Source organism: Rhipicephalus sanguineus, chromosome 6 (genome assembly GCF_013339695.2).
Source record: "Rhipicephalus sanguineus isolate Rsan-2018 chromosome 6, BIME_Rsan_1.4, whole genome shotgun sequence".
In the NCBI taxonomy this organism is placed as follows: domain Eukaryota; kingdom Metazoa; phylum Arthropoda; class Arachnida; order Ixodida; family Ixodidae; genus Rhipicephalus; species Rhipicephalus sanguineus.
In genome coordinates this window covers 40,810,874-40,830,296 of record NC_051181.1, presented here as the reverse complement: position 1 = coordinate 40,830,296, position 19,423 = coordinate 40,810,874, and the positions used below count along the sequence as shown (strand labels likewise).

Here is a 19,423-nt window from a genome sequence, read left to right as displayed (position 1 = left end):
CGCCTTAGGGTAAGGCATGGGAATTTCGCAGAATGTGACCATTCTAATTTCACGTGGCCGCGCCAGTCTGTTGGGCGGCGGTCTTCGTTAGAGGGAGGGCAAGGGGGGAGGTCACTACATTGATGACGGGTGACGCTCCCGCTGGACGAGATCTCGGGCAGCGCCTTGAGCGGCTGTGACTCGTTATATGACCTTAATATTGGGTCTATGGTAAAGGCGAATGGCAGTTCTTTGTTAGTATAATAACATCCAATAATCACGAAAAAACATCGTTAAAAGTATGTTTCGAATTTATGCATAAAGATAGCACGTCATGGCTTTCCGTCAGCTGGCGTCCGTAGCCCGTGAGCTTTTTACGACGTGGAAGCTGACCAATAAACCATCGCATGCATTCCGAAGGCTTTATGTCTGCCGAACCGAAACCCTCGGCAAGAATGAACGAAACAAGGGGTTCGGTTGTAGGTTTGGTCCCTACCGGCGTCAAGCTGTCTTTTTCCCGCTTTCATTTGTTTCTGTTTGTACCATAACTACTATGTCACACTCAAAAGACTAGAAATAATGTCCCCCATGCCTTTTATGGCTTCATTGTCGGTTGTTTTCATTAGCTTGTCTCTGACAAAGAAAACGAGCCCTTGATCAATTACCCTTCTTTCCTACTTCTAAAGGTGAGTGACTTATTTCATATCAATTGAAACTAAAGCAAACCGCTTGTCTTTGAGGTAAAGCTGCCAAATCCAACTTGTGCACGAGAAAAACCAATTTATAGAAGCTGCTGCGCATATGTTTGCAACGTGCCTTGCTCACGAGAGCGCATTTGTGAGTGTAATCCCTACGCATTCCAATTCCGACGTTTCCACAAAATGTGAGGCAGCAGAAGAAGAAGAAAATCAACAGTTTCTATTTCTCTGTCACTTGAAGTACCACAACCCGCAATATGCATCTGCAGGACAGGCATTTATATATTTGATTTTCTGGCCACCGCTTTTCCCCGAAGACAAGACACTTGTCCTTGAATGAGTCAGTAGGAAAATGAAAGATATAAGGACAACTGAATATAGGCTCCGACCACTAAAGTACATAAAATCAAAGATTTTTCGGCTCCCTCCCGGGAGCCTTGTTCCCAAGATTGTGAACAAGGCTACCGTGCGGGAGCTGACAGATCTTTGATTGTATTTACTTTAGTCAAAAGTCCAACGGAATCCCGCCTGGTCGAGACAAACATGGTGCAATGTAACAAAAACGCCGACCAAGGTAAAATAAACACACAAATATACAAATAATTTTTGTGTTCTTTGCCTTGGTCGGCGCTTTTTGTTATATTGCACGATGTATTTACTTTGGCAAAAGAAGAATTGGCCCAATCTGTTTCCCTACCAAGACGGGTTTCCGGCCGACTCTTGACTTCAACATCAAGGATAGAAATCGCTGAAATGTTATTATTTCCAAGCAAAGCAATAGTGGCCAGAATATTTCCCTCGGAAGCAGCTACTGTGAGAAACATTCCATTGAGGAAGCGCTTCGAAAAGAAAAAGTTGCGCCAAAGCCATATATTTGTGAGTCGCCACCTCAGTGATATTGTCACTATTGCAGAGAAACTGTAGCATTGGCGGTAGCAGCAATACTTACTTGTCCTTGCAATCCTCTGCTCACGTACCAGCCACGTATCTCGGTCGGCAAGCACGCTTCTCGTCCATACGTGACCGCATTTACTCGTTCCTCAATGTATTTCCACCAGTATCGAAGGCATTCACTGCACGAATCACAGGCGACTTCTCGCGTTTGATAGGAAAGCTGAAGCGCGGTCTGTTCGCCGGCGCCGTGGCTTAGTTGGTTAAAGCGCCTGTCTAGTAAACAGGAGATCGTGAGTTCGAATCTCACCGGTGCCTCGCGACATTTCGTTCAGTATTTTTTTTTTATGTGGCTCACAACACATGACTCCAAATGATGGCACTGCTGAAGCGTGGCTTCTTCGTCGGCGCTGTGGCTTAGTTGGTTAAAGCGCCTATCTAGTAAACAGGAGATCGTGAGTTCGAATCTCACCGGTGCCTCGACACATTTCTTTTAGTTTTTTTTTTTTTATGTGGCTCACAACACATGACTCCGAATGATGAGATCGAGACAAACATGGTGCAATATAACAAAAACGCCGACCAAGGTAAAATAAACACAGAATTTACATATAATTTTTTGTGTTTTTTGCCTTGGTCGGCGTTTTTGTTATATTGCACCATGTATTTACTTTCGCAGAAGAAGAATTGGCCTAATCTGTTTTCCCTACCAAGACGTGTTTCCGTCCGACTCTTGACTTCAACATAGATATTAATCGCTGAAATGTTATTATTTCCAAGCAAAGCAATAGTGGCCAGAATATTTCCCTCGGAAGCACTGCTGAATCGTGGCTTCTTCGTCGGCGCCGTGGCTTAGTTGGTTAAAGGCCTGTCTAGTAAACAGGAGATCGTGAGTTCGAATCTCACCGGTGCCTCGCGACATTTCTTTTAGTTTTTTTTTTGTGTGGCTCACAACACATGACTCCGAATGATGGCACTGCTGAAGCGTGGCCTCTTCGCTGGCGCCGTGGCTTAGTTGGTTAAAGCGCCTGTCTAGTAAACAGGAGATCGTGAGTTCGAATCTCACCGGTGCCTCGCGACATTTCTTTTAGTTTTTTTGATGTGGCTCACAACACATGACTCCGAATGATGGCTCTGCTGAAGCGTGGCCTCTTCGCTGGCGCCGTGGCTTAGTTGGTTAAAGCGCCTGTCTAGTAAACAGGAGATCGTGAGTTCGAATCTCACCGGTGCCTCGCGACATTTCTTTTAGTTTTTTTGATGTGGCTCACAACACATGACTCCGAATGATGGCTCTGCTGAAGCGTGGCCTCTTCGCTGGCGCCGTGGCTTAGTTGGTTAAAGCGCCTGTCTAGTAAACAGGAGATCGTGAGTTCGAATCTCACCTGTGCTTCGCGACATTTCTTTTAGTTTTTTTTTTGTGTGGCTCACAACACATGACTCCGAATGATGGCACTGCTGAAGCGTGGCCTCTTCGCTGGCGCCGTGGCTTAGTTGGTTAAAGCGCCTGTCTAGTAAACAGGAGATCGTGAGTTCGAATCTCACCGGTGCCTCGCGACATTTCTTTTAGTTTTTTTTTTGTGTGGCTCACAACACATGACTCCGAATGATGGCACTGCTGAAGCGTGGCCTCTTCGCTGGCGCCGTGGCTTAGTTGGTTAAAGCGCCTGTCTAGTAAACAGGAGATCGTGAGTTCGAATCTCACCGGTGCCTCGCGACATTTCTTTTAGTTTTTTTGATGTGGCTCACAACACATGACTCCGAATGATGGCTCTGCTGAAGCGTGGCCTACTCGTCGGCGCCGTGGCTTAGTTGGTAGTTGAAAGAAGAATGTTTTCATTCCTGCAGGTACCATCATTCTTTTGACTCTTTTTAGTACATTTCTCCATCGACCCCCCAGGGTAAATGGTTCTATACAGCGGTACAGGTAGTACAACATCACAAAGCTCTTCGTGCAATTTCTTCCGTGCCACAGTGGAAAGATAATCGAGAGAAAAGCGAGCAGACAAGAAATTACTAGCTAAAACTACTTCTTTTAAAAATCCATGTAAGCTTCCAGGCAAATATTTCTCAGATACAACAATGTTCGGCAACCGTTTGCACAGGCGAAGCTGGCACACAGTGCGCAGAAAAGGGTCCTGTACGTTGCGTACTTCCTGTCAAACCTTGGCTGGAGGAAAAGGGCATGTGTGCCATGGGGAACCGATTGCTTAATATGCAGAAAAGTAGAACCAATAGACCACATGTTCCTCGACTGCTGGGACGCTGTGTTTTTATGGGACGTACTGCAGCGTACCATCAAAAAGATTTCCCCTTAGACCCCCCTGGAATTCGATATCTCTCTGTTGAAAGTGATGACGGTACACCTTTTGATCTGATAATGTTGATTACACTCCACAGCATATGGAAGTGCAGGATGGCCATACGGCACGCTGTTGTGGACGCCCGTCCGGCGCGTCAATACTTCAAAGAAAGCGTAACCCGCTTTGTTGAAGAACAAAAACTTCTTGAAGATGTTCCTGATTGGTTAGATCGTGTAGAGCTTCTTTTATAAATGAAGGAGGTTTAGAGCGTCCTCATTAGTCCCAGTATGGCCTTTCCTTTTTTTCCTATCGATCCCTCTCCCTTTTTACGCAACCAGTGTTTGTATTGTAAATAGCGCTTCTTCTTGTGTTTGTTTGTTTCTTGTCAAAAGCAGGCAATAAAGAAAAAAAAACCGTGGCTTAGTTGGTTAAAGCGCCTGTCTAGTAAACAGGATATCTTGAGTTCGAATCTCACCGGTGCCTCGAGACAGTTCTTGTAGTTTTTTTTTGTTGTTGTTGTTGTCACTGCGGGACGCAAGCTACTCCCGTCAGCGATTGTGCCGTGGATTAGATGGCGTAAGGTCACCAGTGAGGCGTACGAGGACGAAGAGTTGTCACCCTCCTTCCGGTTGCAATAGAAATGCGGAACAGGCTCCTATTACAATGAAACTTTTTGCAGTTTACGGCTTGATTTATTAGATGTGAAGCATCTTATAGGCGATGCGCAAAGCGCCGACCACGCCATCTGCCGCCATGGCTCGGAAGCGCTCGCGGGGCCCGGCGAACAGTGTTTCAGCGAGCGTCTACGCGAGTGCACGGATGGATGTGTTTTTCAACGTGATTTAACGACTCTCTCGGGCTTCAGCGATGTCGAAAACTGACTGCTGCGTTGTCAGCTGCTCAAACACATACAAAAACTCGCCAGGAACGCACTTCTACATGTTTCCGGTGCTATTTCATGAGCGAGAGCGACGGCGACGGTGGATTGCGGCTGTCCGACGCAAAAGGTAAGCAATCGCGCTTTGTTTAGGCAGTGTTAGAACGATTACCGTGTTTTTTATGTCGCTACGTCTTCAGCGAACGCTACTACGTTTACATTTGGTCGCCTCGCCTACATTATAGATGCTACAATGCACATGAGGTTGTTATCTCACTGATAAGACGCGATGCCTAGGCTCTCTTGAAAAACGAATGGCGCGAAGCGCTATGCCAGAGAATGTGGGGCAGGTGGCGGCTATTTTACAGAAGCGCCGTGGAATCACACGTGTGCTGCACGAAATGGGCTGCATTCTACCTAATGATGGCACCGGAATGCGATCACCGGTGCAGAATGTTCGCTGTGCGCTCGCCTCAACTGTATGCATATTGGCTGTAAAACATGGCACCTGTTCGCACTGAAGGCTTTTGACAGAACATTCAACCGTTTCAACCTCCCTTTGAATGCCTCGTAACATGACTTCATGTTAATAAAAAACACCCTTGATGTATCCCACTAATACTCATTCGCTTTACACAAGCTGTGTTATGAGTGGGGCCATAGGCGTGCTCACGGGGCGTGGGGGCTTTCCTAGTTGCCTAAGAGGGGGTGGGGGGTGGGGGCGCAAAATCTGCCCCTTCTGCCCCATCTGTCTGTCTGGCGCGGCTAAGACGCCACTCCTCCTGAAGGCGCACGCCAGAAGAAGCCTCATCCATCAGAAAAACCGACGTTTTGTGCCAGAACTGTTTCAACCGCTTCAAACAGTTCGCCGTAGAGTCTCTGGATGCACCTCATTCTGACGAAAATTTTGTTCCCGAACAAATTGCTGTCGAAGAGCTACACGTATTCGTGAAGACAACAAAATATATTTTTTGCAGCGAAATTACAGGGGGTCGACGGACATGCACCGACGTTCTTCTCTGAAGATACCCAGCAAATACGTAGCCAAGCTGCTATGACAAGCTAGGTGACCACCAGCGCCGCAGTGACTCAGTCCCGCGCCACTAGCGCAAGCTGCCGAGATATTTTTTCGCAAGTTTATCGTGCTGGTTTGAAAGTTTTACCAACGCTGACCATTCGCGTGGCCGCACCCGTGAAATCCATGCGCCGGCGCGGCAGCGCTCCCTCAAAATCTACTATATAAACACATGGCACGTAAACGAAGCTACTGTGTCGAGAAAAAACGTTGGTTCATGCGTCAAAGCATGCAGGCATTAGTGATCGGGACGTTGTAAAGAAAGCGGTGTACTTACGATGAGCTCCACTTCGTAAGGAAGCTTGTTGATGCTTGTCTGTGGCAAACACTTGGCGCGTATAGTGACATTGTCGTCCCACACAGCTGTTACATCGGACACATGTCCACTATTATAAAGCGCGGCTCCTTAGCGCACACTATCGCCGCAAAAGTAATTATCAGGGACGCGCACAAGCGGCAAATCGCACGCACGCGCTTCCGTCATGCTTGCAGTGAAAGGAGGCGTTCACTACGCGCCCCGCGTGCGGTTCCAACGGCCGCCGCTACGCGGCTTTCAGTGGCGCCCCTATAGGCGCTGCGCATCGCGGATAGCGGAGTTCAATCCGGTGGTGGTGTGCGGCGTGACCACCCTTAGTGCGCATGCGCAAACCCCCTCCACACACGCCCCTTCTCCCCCTCCCCTCTCTCTCTCCACATTCCTTCTCCCCTCCCCATCTACTCTCCCTCTCTCCACATCCCTTTCCCCTGTCCTTCTCTCCACTTGCCCTCTCCCCTTTCCCCTCTCCAATTCCTTTCTCCCCTTTCCTCCCCTCCACCTCCCCTCTCCCTTTCCCCTACCCCTCTTAAACGCGTGCCCTGCATGCCGAAACGCTGTTTCGCATCACCTGATGGTCCCCTTTAGCGGGAGATGGTGTCATTTTTCCCCAGCAACTTGCGAAGGTGATCAAAGTTGAAGACTTGTCCGCTTCTGACACTGCTGGAAATCGGCTAACGGCACATGTCAAGCGGGCAGGCTGGCTGAACCGCTGCTGTCTTTGCAGGCCCTGACTTTGATTTTCGGCGTGATTACCTCAAGCAACGTACGTGGGCAGTCTCCACTCCTGCTGCATGACTACGGAAAGAAGACATCGGACGTTGTTCAGCCTTATGCAACTTGTTGCAAAAGCGACAATAGATTCTTGATTGTTGTGCCGTGCCCTCGACGATGTTGGTCTATTGCAGTGGACTGTTGGCTGTCATTACTACTTTTGTCAACTTCGGGGGATGTAGAAGAACATCCGGATCCCAAGACTGCTGAATTGTTGCAACAAATTTGAATGAGAAGATAAACAGACCATTAGAAAAAAGTTGCCGAACTTAATAAAAAAAACAGAAATAATTAACAAGCATCTTATTTCCATGCAGGATATGCAGAAGAAAATCGAAAGGTTAGAAAATAGTCCAGCAACAAGCTGAACGACTAGTGGATTATGAAAACAGGAGCCGAAGAAATAATCTACTGGTTTTTGGGGTTCCCGAGGCCAGAAATGAGGCCGATTTTTGCGAGATGCCGTTATTGATAACATTTGCAAAGGCAAGTTAGGGGTAGAGATTAAATCTGTAGAAAGAATTCATTGAGTACGTAAATGAAGACATGGCAGAGTAAGACCTGTAATTATGAAATTCATGGAGTGCATACGTCAGAGCCCTCAGTACAGCTCTCACAGACAGTCCCTCGCAGCAGTGTCCGCACGCCTCGACGACCAACCGCTTTCTGAGAAATCAATCTTGTAATGCCGGAAAGGTCTTGCTTCACGCCACAAAGCAACGAAGGCAATGCCGAAGTTTCCGCGAGCGACCCGCCTTGTTGAACGATTTTGACACACCTGTGTGAGTGTCTGTAGGCTTCCCTTCCTCCCTATCCCATTCATCTCTTCATTACTCTTCTGTCTCCCCTTCCCCAGTGCTGGATAGCAAACCGGATATTTGTTATTTGGTTAACCACCCTGCCTTTCCGCATTACATTTCTCTCTCAGCCTCTCATGAATTACCGTGAGAAAGAAAATGTGATGCGTAATTGCAAGAAACTAAAGGGTACTTCTTTCAGGGTTAGTAACGATCATTCAAAAGAGACAGTCGAACTAAGCAAGAAATTATGGGAAAGTTCTGCGCCAGACCGAGCTAAGGGAGCGAGGCTCTCAATGGTGCATAATTAACTGAAGGTAAACGGGCGCATGTTTGTCTGGGACGGTAAAAAAAATGAACGCCGTCTTTTTCAATATCGGAGTGATAAGAACAATAATAAAGTTCAAGCGACGCCAGTAGCGAGTGCGCATGACCGACGTGAATTCTTTGACTCGGACAGCTCTGCTGGTAGTTCAAAAAAAGCAATCTCACTCATAGCTGCGAATGCTTGTACAAAATGCTCGTATCATCGTAAATAAAGTTACAGAATTAGAGTATGTAATAATGGCACATAGTCCCCTCCCCATGTTGTATTACTGACACAAACATGGTTGCGCGATGAAATACGTAGTGATCGCACTGTTCCTCAGAGGTACAAGCTTCTCAGATGGGACAGAGATTTGTTATTGTTAAAACTTCCATCTCAACTTGCATGACTGAATGTGATGTTCGCGAAACTGTATGTTGTAAGATTACATTCAACAATACAGTGTACATTATTGGTTCAGTATACAGACCCCCTGCGTCTAAGCCTCAGTTTCTGGATTAGCTAAGTGATTTTATGTGTGACCATGTTAACGGGAGCACGAGGTTGAAAGAATTAGTTGCGAAAAACATTTGGAAATTAAATTCTGCAATGGCCTGGAACAAACTGTGCATGGACTAACTAGGGTTACAGGTTCGTCGAAGGCATCATTAGACCTCGTGTTCTTGTCCCAAACATAACAGACTACGTTTTAGATATTTTAGGTGGCATATCCGACCACAAACTGTTGTCTTTAGTCATTAAGATTAGTGCATGCAGTTTAGAGAAACCGTTGCTTCCGGTAAAAGTAAAAGACTTTAAAAAGGCAGATGACACTTCCATCATAGATTTTTTAGTACTGCAGCTTTATGATTTTGAACGAGCATAACATTTCGAATCCATGGAGCAATTGGGGCAGAGATTTAAAGGCAACATCGTAACTCGCGTTGATAAACGAAATCCCTGGCTAACACGAAGCTTGAATTAAAAGGTAAAGAAAAGGGAAAGAAAGAGTGACGGAAGCTGCAGCTATAAAAAATCAAGTTGAAAGAAGCCCTACTGAATTCGAAAAAAGTCATTTGGCCAAACGCTTGTCAACTTCCTTAGAAGTTCCCCATGGAAATTCTGGCCTTACTTCAGTGAAAGAAATAAATAATTGAGCAGACCGAGCACGAGGGGAGCATCCTGACAAAAGTTGAAGACTTGGCCGCTTCTTTCAGTCCATTTTCAGAATATATTGAAGCGATAAGATAGTAACATCTATCAGCAACGATGCAACAACCGCAGTGGAACCTGTTATTATCAACCGCGAAGGTGTTTTTCAGCTACTACTTGAGCTAGATGCGAAGAAAGGAAGTGGTCTGGATAATCTACCAACAGTTTTTCAAGAGATGCGCCGAATGGTTCTCGTTTTATTTAGAAATAATGTTTGTGAAATTGGTTGAGACGCGATCACTTCCAAAATACTGGCGCAATGCAATTGTAATTCCGATTTTTAATTACGGTAACCATGCTTTAGTAAACAATTACCGACCCGTATGCCCTTGACGTCGCTTAGCTGTAAAGTTCTAAAACATCTAATAGCAAAATGTATTCTTAGTTTTCTTGATTCGAACTAGTTACCTTGCGCAAACCAGCATGAGTGTCGGCACGGTCTTTCTACGGTCACACAACGGAAATGCTCCACGATTTCTCTAAGAAAATCGATGCCCTCTGCAGACTGATGTATCTTGTGTCGATTTTAGGAAAGTCTTTAATAAAATTTCCCGCCGTAAATTACTTTTCATGCTTGAAAGATTAGGAATAAGCGGAGAAGTATTAAAATGAATAGGGGCCTATTTATCTACGCGTCAACAGGCTGTAAGAATTGAAAACTGCACTTCATGACCATTATGCGTGTACTCGGGGGTTCCTCAAGGATCTGTTTTAGGACTGATTCTTTTTCTGACATTTGTTAATGATATATGGTAAATAGTTGAGGTTCCTATTACAATGAAACTTTTTCCAGATGACTGCTTGATTTATTCCCCAGTAACTTGCGAAGGCAATCAAATTAATCTGAAGAGGCGCTTACAGGCATAATATGAGTGGTGTATAAAATGGGACATGGAAATAAACTATAGAAATGGGGAATAGTTTATTTAATGCGGTTGTTCAACAAACAACGTCAATGAAGACAGTTGTCTCAGTAGTGATGCGCGCTAAATTCTGTTGCGAGCATTTATTCGTCGATTTTTATCTGTATAGTCACTGTTCTTTGTTCCTTATTTTTCTGATGTTGGTTAACCCTCTTATTCCTATGTGCTATTGAATGTTGCTTTTTTGAGCGAATGTTATGCATTATGTGACACCCTCCCTGTAATGAACCCATGCACGGGGTTGACAGTATCAAATAAATAAGTAAATAAATAAATAAGTAAATAAATAAACTTCGCCGGCGCCGTGGCTTAGACGGCGTAAGGTCACCAGTGAGGCGTACGAGGACAAAAAGTTATCACCCTCCTTCCGGTCTGCTCAAATGGTTCTAATATCCAAGACGAATAATCCAGAAAAACTCCTCGTTCGACCTTATCGCCGAAAAAGTCTAACTAACGCAGATTATAAAATATACACAAAAGTTTTAGCCATACGATATCAAAGTGTTGGCACGCTGCTTTTAGGACCGCATCAAACAGGGGGCATGAAAGGCAGTTTAATTTATTTATTTTATTTATTTAGAAATACTGCAGGCCAATAATTTGGCCCAAGCACGAGGGGCATTACAGAAAGAGAAATAACAAACAAGCAAAAAAAGAAAAGAAAATACAACATGCGTAAACAATGCCATATGAAATGTACATAGTGCGTAAAAAGAAACAGCAATCTCACCACGACATCACTAAAATTCACAAGAAAAATGGTTTGTCAAGGCAGCCATGAAATCGTTCGATTGAAATACATGAATAGGAAGAGAATTCCACTCGCTCACCGTTCGAGGAAAGAAACCGTACTTGTGGGCGTTTGTTCGCGGAAAAATCGGCGCAAGCAAATGTTCGTGAGTGTGTCTTGTTTTTCTCGTAGTAGGCCTACATACCGAAGAGGGCAAAACCATATTATTTTTCGCAGCAAGTGTATTGTGTAGTAGTACCAGACGATTAATTTTTCTGCGTGTTTGTAGTGTCTGTATACTGTTTTGTGACAATAATGAGGACGGGGAGTCTTTCCTGGCATATTTTCCGTATATAAACCTCACAGCTTTTCTCTGGACTCGCTCAAGTTTCAAAATGTCATTTTTAGTATGTGGGTCCCAGATTTCAGCAGCATATTCTAATTTTGATCTTACGATTGCATTATAAGCTAACATTTTAGTTCTTATAGGCGCGTGTTTAAGCTTCCTCTTTACGAACCACAGCTTCTTTAAGGCGGTTGAGCAGATATCTGAAATATGTGTTTTCCATGTTAGTTTATTGGTAAGAGTAACGCCAAGATACTTATATATTTCGACTTCGGCTACAGTTTTGTTTTCAAGCTGATAATGAAATTCACTGGGAGACTTTTGTCTTGTTACGCGCAAAAGTACGGTTTTCTCCGCATTTAGCTGCATTCCCCAATTCAAGCACCACTCAGAAATTGCTACAAGACATCTCTGCAACTTTTCATGATCATCATGTGACACTATTTCCTTATATATAACACTATCATCCGCATATAACCGAATGGACACATTTGCAGGGATAACATCTATTATATCATTAACATAAATTAAAAACAATAATGGCCCTAGCACACTGCCCTGAGGAACTCCTGAGGAGACCGGCCGGGCACCAGAGCTGCAACTTTGGACATCAACAAACTGCTCTCTGTCCGTCAGGTAAGCACAAATCCACCGTATAATACCCATGGGTAGTCCGATTTTTTCCAGTTTATATAATAACTTTCCGTGTGGGACCCTATCGAATGCTTTGCTGAAGTCCAGAAACAGCACATCTAGTTGCCCGGATAAATCAAGTACAAATGCATCCCGCAGCGTTCTAAAAGTGTTGCGATCGCATAGCGGGACGGCTAGCTATGCTTCAAGTTGATTTTGCTAAGGGATTTCACCGTGTGACTCACGACTTTCTTTTGTCTGCGCTTGTAGATGGAATCTTGGGAAAGTATTGCCGGAAGGCTCAAAGATGGCTTACCACAATAGTACAATATGCATTATAGTAATCAAGACCCTCAGAAATATTATCGCTAGGTCATGCGTAAACAAAGCTGTACCTTATCTTCTCTGCTTTTCGCCCTCTGCCTTGATCTATTTTTCCTCAGTTTAATTAACAATAGCAAAATTATTGGCTTCATGCTTCAGACGCGTCATGTGAAAGTCCTTGAATATGGTAATGACGTTGGTGTTTTCTGCGCTGATCGCAAAAGCATAGAAGAGGCGATATACGTCACCAAGGCATTCTGCGAACAGACAAGATGTGCGAAAAACTGGCAAAAGAGCGTCGGTTGCCGGCACAGCACGTGGGACGTTAAGCCCCAAGCATTCGCGAGCACCAAATGGGCCAGCAGTTCTTATACGTGTCTAAGTGTGCCCCTCAAAAATTCCAACCAAACAGGAGCTTACTGGGATGACTTGACGCCAAAGCTGAAGGAAACAGTTGGGCGATGGCAAGGCCATGAATTGTCTATGTTTGCTCGAGCCAGTACTTGCAATTGTTTTCCTCATCGAAAAAGTGCTGCAGTTTTTGTCAATGTATAGCGTAAATGTGCAAAAGTTGCACCGTATATTTGCAGTCGTCATTTCGAGCTCATATCGGGAACATTCAATATTGGATCTTTCAAACTATACTATAATGTCTACTGATGTGCCGTTGCTAAGTGCCCACGACACCATAACTATTCATTTTGCAAATTGGCGAGGTACCCACTACTCGTCCCTGAGGTGCCACGCGCACCTTCGAAGCTGCGTACGTCGTAATGCGTGGGCCTTTAAAACACCCACTCGTCGCGTAATTCAGATGTTTTGACCGTAAAGTTTCCTACAATATTTACTAGAGGGAACTCTGGCGCTAGTGTCTGTGGGAGCTGCAACGCATGGCGCTTCAGCCAGGATGGGAATTATGGGTAGTAGACGGATTTGTCTAAACTTCCTTCTTTCGGCTCCGTTTGGCTCCGTGTGGCCTAGATCCACTTTGTCGGAAGACGAAGCACAACAGATGTTCAGCACTTCCACTTCACCACCTTTACCTCTTTAGGCTCACCAATTCAAATCGGCTCACGAAGTTGAGAACGATCCATTCTTTTATTCAAAAGAAACGACAAAACACAGTAAACGAAGCCACAAGTGCTTTCGAAGCCGCAAGCACGAAGATTAGGCAAATCCGTGTACTACCCACCATTCCCATGGTGGCTGAACGATCGCAGCGCCAAAGTTCCCTCTAGGTGTATGTAGGAAACTATGGTTTTGACACCTGGCGCGAGTCTTCGCTTCTGCCACGCAATATTACGTGCGTGTCGTGGCTCGTGGGCCCTCAGACACAGACAGCCAAGTCAGGGACAAGAAAACATTTATAGACAACACGAGGTAACAAATGCACACACTTTCAATGGCCAACCAACACAAGCGGTCTTGCTACAAGCCCTTAGAGTCGCACACCTACGCTCACGCGACTAACCGGCGCGTCCGCACAGTCTAACTCGGAGTCCGTCGAACATCAATCACAGTACCGTTGACAGTGTAGGCGACGCACGCTCACAGCAGGAGAGGGCCCGATGAGTCGTACACGAGGCACGAGCAGACCATGGACTGCTCGCTCAGGAACGCGCAGGCCCACGCTGCACCCGACGTAGCACCATGGCCACGCCCTCAGCAATCGGTTGTACCGGACTGGAACATACGCGGCACCTTTGCCACGCCCGCAGTAGTCGGTTGTGCCGGACCCAAGCAGACTCAGCACCACGGCCACGGCTTCGGCAGCTGGTTGGACACGACCTGGCACAGGATCAGCTGCTCGCCCTGGCCCGCTCGCACGTCCACCACACGAACAGCACGCTAGGCCCGGTCTGGAACGCTTGTTCTCCGCAGGGGAACGCCAAGCTCGTTCCGGCTGGTCTGGTGGCACCAGTTCGGGCTTTCTGTTTCCTCGGGTCGAACGTAATGCTTCTGGCTCGCTGACCACGCTCGCTCAGCCCGCCAGAGTTCCGAATCTCACGCTTGCTTGCTTGCTTGCTTGCTTGCTTGATCCTTCAATTTTCACTCCCCTCCATACGGGGGATTGGCCATGAAACCGGTGGCTTTATAAGGGGAAAAATTTAGAATTTAGACGAAGGAAAAGGAATTCATCGGTCCTCTAGGGTATATAGAAAAATTGATGAATCATTAGTTTATGTTCGAATAAAAATAAATATAGAACCATAATATAAAATGCAACCATTAGCGACAAGAATTCCGAAGTACCAAATTTTGAGTTGGAATATATTAACAAGGTATTCTTGTATCACGGAGAAATTCGCAGACGGCTATGCAGACGTTCTTGTTGCTGTGGCCCAGAGAAGATGCCCCAAGGATAAGAATATTTTCAGAATTAAGAGGCATGCTTAATTTCCTGAATAAAATTTCGAAATGTTTTTCTTATGGTTAATAAAACACCCGCAATCAAGTAAAAAGTGTTCGATGTTTTCAAGCTCTTGACAAACAAAGCATAGAGGAGACGGTACCAGACCGCTTCACGTTCATCTCCCTCCCGCGCACTCACTTCGTCGTCTGCAGTTTCGTTTTTCTTTTACGGGTCTCCAACTACAGTGCGTTAAAGACACTCCTTCCACTACATGACATTCATATAGTGTTTTTTTCCGAAGCTGTTTCAAGCAATAGTGTGGCTCTGTGGTAATAAACAAAAAAAATAGTGTGGCTCTGTGGTAGAACAGCTGCTTGCCATGCAGACGGTCTGGGTTCGATTTTCACTCGAACACAAGATTTTTATTATTTATTTCATTTTCATCTTTCTCGATTTTTCGGTTACGCACAAGATGATAATTTCTCTCTCACAACCAACGACGCCGGCACCGACGGCGACCCCAGAATTTATGTGAAACGAGCTCTTTAACGCTGTCGCGTTAAAACGTCGCGAGTCAGCGGAGGAAGATGGGACGTTGGAGATGTGTACGAAAAATATGGTGACGGTTTTGTGAGAATATAACCGCCAAAGCCCACCGCAAGCACATGCAATGTGAAAACATTTCAGCGTGTGATGCAGCGGGTCAATAGCAAAATCATTTGCCACCTCCACTTGTTCTCGTCCTGGGAGACATTCATATTCGGATTCGTCCGACGGCAATAGCCATGGGGCCACCCATGGGGCCGTTATGGACGCTGACGAACGCTAGAAAAATTATGAAAGGCGCCATGCTTACGCTGCCCGAAAACAAAGTTCTAGGAAAGGACGCTACCTGCCATAATAATCTATCATTATGCATCACATGGACAACTAGTCAACGAGTTTCTGCGTGGATTGTGTGCCCCTGGGTTGCCACAGTATCATCAAACAGTCGAACCCCTGCACAATGAAAATCGCCGGGGAAGCCATCTTTGTTCGTTCTCGTGAGAATTTCGTTTTCGCGAACATAGAAAAATACGCACACCCAGTACTTCGCACAACCATAACTTATTTATAGAAGTCGCTTCACCCTGTTAATGTCCCCTTGGTCCAGAGGCTGTATAAATAATGTTCAGTTGGGCTCATCTGCAATATCCGCCTTTTTTCTGCCTGTCGAAGCTTCCATGATGATCCTAGACTTCTTCTGAAGCGTCAAAAACTTGCGCTTTTGAATAGGAGGCGGCATCTTTCAGAAAGACCAAACAATACCGCCCGTAAGCAAAGCGTGGGAGATCACGTGTGTACACGGAGAGACGCCCGGCAGCAAGGAGTTAGGCAGTCTACAGAATGTCTGTCGGCATGACATCACTTTCCTAGGTAGCGTCAATTGTAAGGTCGTGTGCCGACGTAGTTGCCAACAAAGGCGTTAGCAAAAAACTGTTCTCAGCGAAAAAAAAAGAAGTCTTGTTGGTAACCACATTATCCCACTAAATGTATACAACAATGGCCGCACCGATGCTTGTTGGCGAAAATGTATGTGCCCGACTTGTCGAATGAACAGTGCTGCAGTTTTCGAACTTCTGGATTCCCAACTAGCTCATGGGTTGAAACAAAAATGTTGCGGATCACTACATGAAGCTTTCGTTATTGTGGGAGTTCTTTCTAATATCTATTCGCTGTCGTGAGGGGGCAAAGTTATTGATCTCTAGGACGTTCACCGGGGACGCCAGATTTCTTCGTTGCCGCAAGAATTTCGCTCTTGAGGGCTTTCGTTATTGAGGAGTCGAACTGTATTCAAATGGACTTCACATCTCCATGAAGCTTGTTCGCTCACAATATTTTGGGGAAATATTGTTTAACTACGGCTTATACAGGTTTAAAATCTGTAATCTTTTTGAAGAAAGAATATGGTCTAGCGCGACGACGCGCAGAGGGCGTGATATGACGCAGAATAATAACGAGAAAATAAAGGAAAAAAAAACCTCCGTCGAGCCGGATTCGAACCAGCGACCTATGGATGTCCGCAGGAGTCATACCTCTACAGTCCACCGCTCTACCAACTGAGCTATCGACGGAACGGAATGGCAGGCGACGGAATGGCAGGCGGCAAGCTTCATATCAAGGGTGTGCGGCGCTGCGTGACCTGCTTCGCTGGGGCGTGGCAAGCGCCCACAGGGAAACTGGTTCAGCCACGCTGTCACGTGTGCTCCTTCCCAAAAATGGCGCACGTGTACTCCTTCCCAAAGACGATACAATACAGTGGTGAATATGACACAGAAGGGCACATTCGAGCTGAAATAGTTATAGGCAAAATAACAACGGGGTCTACAACATTTAGGCGACATTTGCGTACATCTCAAAGTGAAAACATGCGGCCAGCCATCACTGTTGGCATGCTTTTCTCAGACATGTTTCAGTGAGGCTACGAGGGACTAACAGATGGAAAAATTTGACGCTACCGCCATAGGCGTGCGCACAGGAGGGGCAGGGGGGGGGGCGCAAAATCTGCCCCATACATTGACTTAGTAGTGTGGGGGGCGCTGCGATGAACATTTGCCCACCCTGATGGGGAATCCTGCGCACGCCTATGGCTACCGCTATAATTTTTCGTCCCGTACGTAAGAAGTGAATCAGTATTGACGCATGAGAATTTGCTAGTGTCATGACGAAGAGAGCTCAGTAGTGGCACTGTTGGCGCTTGGCTCCCGAAGTGAAGACGACGATTGAAGTCTCGGTGTGTGGTTCCGCTGGATAATTGTCAGTGTGGCCAATCCCCCTCGTGGGTATGAGCCAGTCTCCTTTAGGCGACAAACAAACAAACAAGCAAGCAAACAAACAAACAAACAAACAAACAAACAAACAAACAAACAAACTGATCTACACCGGTCTCCCCGTTGGTATTAATAGCTCATTACACTGGAACTAAACGTACAGCCATGTTTTATGGAAGTTCCAACGTTACATGCCTGTTTAACTCCGTCATTTCCTCTAATCGATGATACCCTTCCATATTGAGTGAACTCTCTTAATGTCCATGTTATTAAGCTCTTGATATTTTTTATTGAGTTTTGCCGTCACTTAAAGCTGTGTGTGCCCAGAATGAATTTTACTAGAGGCTGCGGCCAGGCTAGAAGGGAGACGCGGCGCAAGTGCGCGTCTCCCCTCTATAAGATGGCCGTGAGCAGGCACACTAGCATTATTAAAATTTTATCTGCCGTTTTTTTTGTCGTTTTCATTTTATCTCTCTCTTTCTCTCTCTGTCCTCTTTCTTACCCCTATTTCCCCACCCCTGTGCAGGGTAGCAAACCGGTCACTCGCGCCAGGTTAACCTCCCTGCATTTCCTCTTCATCTATTTCTCTCTCTCTTATCTGCCGTTTGTGGGATGCCTGCCAGAAGGACGCCGTGGAAGAAAAGACGCACGGAGCGTTTACATGACCGCCCGTTTGGCGGTCACGTAGGCTCCCTAAAAAAAATTTGCGTAGCTTGCACAGGAGGTGCAATGCTAAAGAGACAGCTGAACTGATGGGCACCTATGTAGTCTTAGCTTTTGTTGTTTCGCTAAGCTTTCCAAATTTTCTCCTTTTTCTCCTCGATTTCTTTCTGCTTCTCTCTTGTCTCTGCTTTTTCTGTGCATTTTTTCTCTGTTTGTTTCTATTTATTTATTTATTTCCATCTCTATATTCTTTCTCTTCCTTGCTCTTTCTATCTATCTATCTTCCTGTTTCATCCCTCTCTTTCTCTCTCTGCCTATTTCTCACTTGCTTCCTCCTTCTTTCCATCCATTCTCTATCTGTCTCTCACTGTATTTCTTTCTATTTCTCTCTTTCTCTTTCTGCATTTCTTTCTCTCTATTTCTCTCTTTCACAGTTTTTTCATGCTGGCTTTGCTCTCTCCCCTCCTCCTTTCCCTCCTGCTCTCCATCACATCTCTCCTCCTCGCGTTCACTTCCCTTATTTGCCACTGCCTTGCTACACTGTACTATACAAGGCTTTGTTATGCTCTGCTAGCGTGCCTGGATAGCCGAGTTGTTAGGACGCTCACCTTGGGATCGAGGGTGTGCGGGTTGGAATAACGCTTCGTGAAGAACTTATTTTCACCAAGAATTTCTCTCCTTCTCTTTGTTTTGATCTCTTTCTTTCTGTCTCTCCGTACTTGTTCTCTCGTCAATCATGGTTGCTACAGGCCATGCCGGATAAACCTGCGCACGCGTTCCGGTAGCGCAGCAGAAGAGGGCGAAGATGAAGTTGAGGATGTAAAGAGCGCGTGCTGGTGCACGACGATGATCATTTGTGTTTTCTATGAACAAATTACAGCCAGCTTCAACAGCTTTTTTGTTAGAAAGATGAAAAGACGACGAGGTCCGCGTGTGTTGCGATACGCGTGTGGCATGCGCAGGGCTCCGCGGGACGCTTCTGCGCATCGCAGCCATTTCGGCCTTGGAACGGACTGTCGAGACCATGACCGGGGAGACGAGGTCGTCTGCCACAAGTATTAGGGTTAGAATAGGTGATGCTCTAGTGCCACGCGTTAGAACGACACGGCGCCATGGCGTTACAGCACTTCTATTTTTTGGGCGAGAGTTCAAGAACCTATATGGTTTTCAATGGCGCAAGTGCCAGGTCTCGGCAAAGAGCTTCGAGTTCATCAACATAGCGTAGTTTTTTTATTTCGCTTAACCTGCATGAAACCAAAGGAGATACGGAAGCATCCAAACTGCCTAGTTGTCAGAGAGCAGCGTGCTCAAAGGGCAATATTAAAATCACTTTAAGGGCAGTTGGGTAATCAACAATAAATACAAAGATGGCTGTCGATGCTGAGATCAAAGCACATTTCGGATAGGACTACTTTTAC

General features: G+C 45.8%; 9 non-coding genes across 9 annotated transcripts; 8 read left to right on the top strand and 1 right to left on the bottom strand.

The window, feature by feature from the left end:
- The first annotated feature begins 1,812 nt into the window (after nucleotides 1–1,812).
- Nucleotides 1,813–1,886, top strand: Trnat-agu (transfer RNA threonine (anticodon AGU)). Its single transcript has one exon. It is a non-coding gene; the product is annotated as a tRNA-Thr (tRNA).
- An 88-nt stretch (nucleotides 1,887–1,974) lies between these two features.
- Nucleotides 1,975–2,048, top strand: Trnat-agu (transfer RNA threonine (anticodon AGU)). The gene has a single exon. It is a non-coding gene; the product is annotated as a tRNA-Thr (tRNA).
- Nucleotides 2,049–2,409: 361 nt separating this feature from the next.
- Nucleotides 2,410–2,482, top strand: Trnat-agu (transfer RNA threonine (anticodon AGU)). Its single transcript has one exon. It is a non-coding gene; the product is annotated as a tRNA-Thr (tRNA).
- An 86-nt stretch (nucleotides 2,483–2,568) lies between these two features.
- Trnat-agu (transfer RNA threonine (anticodon AGU)) lies at nucleotides 2,569–2,642 on the top strand. Its single transcript has one exon. It is a non-coding gene; the product is annotated as a tRNA-Thr (tRNA).
- An 84-nt stretch (nucleotides 2,643–2,726) lies between these two features.
- On the top strand, nucleotides 2,727–2,800 carry Trnat-agu (transfer RNA threonine (anticodon AGU)). The gene has a single exon. It is a non-coding gene; the product is annotated as a tRNA-Thr (tRNA).
- An 84-nt stretch (nucleotides 2,801–2,884) lies between these two features.
- On the top strand, nucleotides 2,885–2,958 carry Trnat-agu (transfer RNA threonine (anticodon AGU)). The gene has a single exon. It is a non-coding gene; the product is annotated as a tRNA-Thr (tRNA).
- An 86-nt stretch (nucleotides 2,959–3,044) lies between these two features.
- On the top strand, nucleotides 3,045–3,118 carry Trnat-agu (transfer RNA threonine (anticodon AGU)). The gene has a single exon. It is a non-coding gene; the product is annotated as a tRNA-Thr (tRNA).
- An 86-nt stretch (nucleotides 3,119–3,204) lies between these two features.
- On the top strand, nucleotides 3,205–3,278 carry Trnat-agu (transfer RNA threonine (anticodon AGU)). The gene has a single exon. It is a non-coding gene; the product is annotated as a tRNA-Thr (tRNA).
- A 13,276-nt stretch (nucleotides 3,279–16,554) lies between these two features.
- Trnay-gua (transfer RNA tyrosine (anticodon GUA)) lies at nucleotides 16,555–16,646 on the bottom strand. Its single transcript is given in 2 exon segments — nucleotides 16,555–16,590; nucleotides 16,610–16,646. It is a non-coding gene; the product is annotated as a tRNA-Tyr (tRNA).
- Nucleotides 16,647–19,423: the final 2,777 nt, after the last annotated feature.